Source organism: Hipposideros armiger, unplaced genomic scaffold, assembly GCF_001890085.2.
Source record: "Hipposideros armiger isolate ML-2016 unplaced genomic scaffold, ASM189008v1 scaffold_1893, whole genome shotgun sequence".
NCBI classification, from domain to species: Eukaryota; Metazoa; Chordata; class Mammalia; order Chiroptera; family Hipposideridae; genus Hipposideros; species Hipposideros armiger.
The window spans coordinates 38,845-39,890 of record NW_017733243.1 but is presented as its reverse complement, the minus strand read 5'-3'; positions in this window follow the sequence as shown (position 1 = coordinate 39,890).

Genomic DNA, 1,046 nt, shown 5'->3' with positions numbered 1-1,046 from the left:
GCTCTGAGCTAGACCGTTTTGGGGGTATGAAGTGACTATTCCATCGTGAGCTGAAAATGCCTGTTGATTTTTACCTTGTGTCGATGGGATGCTTTTTAACATGTTACTTAAGAAGTTTGTGAACCAGTTCATCCTAAGTAAGCTAACTTGTTCGTTAGTATCTGCTTCGATCCATTTGTGGCTTCAAAAGGCATACAAGAAAATAGCCTTGAACTTGTAATCTAGTTGCAGAAGTGAGGCATATGCACACACAATATAACAGTACATGCCTACATGCATGCACACACACCCACACTCATTGTAAAATGTGCATTCCCAGTACGTGAAGGAGGCAAGGGTTGCTATAAGCTGTTTAATATAAGGAATTTCCAATTTTTTTTCTACCAGTATCAGATAACTTATTTCACAACACAGAAATTGCTCTGAATCCTAGATAAGGTTAATCATTTTTTTAAATTTGCTATTACATTTATAACTCTTACTTTGCTACGCTGTTTAATATCTGTGAGAATCATCTCACAGAATAGAAAGGAGATAGTTGTAGGGAGGAAAGATGTCCTGAGTATCTGCTCTTATGTCAGGTACTGTGTTGGCACTGTATTCTACAGGTTCTTTTTTCCCCACTTTTCACAATGATCCTGTGAGCTAGGTACTGGTAGGTTTTTTTAAGTTATTATCATAACTCATTCTGGATCACCTCCTGTGAGAATCAGTGAGGTTAAATACTTTTTCCTAGACTCCCCTAGCAGGCAGGTGGCGTATCTGTTTTGTCTGATACCAAAACCCACTCACTCAGTGCCTTATAGTCCTTTCACCTTTTTAGGTGGAGGACTTGAAGGCTCAGAGACTGGTTTTAATGATTCAGTTTGCTGTAGATAATGTCCCTGTCAGTCTGCAGTTCTTCACTTCCTGCAAATGCACATGTCCATTACACATTTGGCTACACCTGTCTGGAGGTCGGGAAAAGTCTGGTATGAGTGTGGATTTGAACTGGCAATGTCTGAAAAACAACAGGTGCCCAAAACTATGGAATGAATAACAAGATG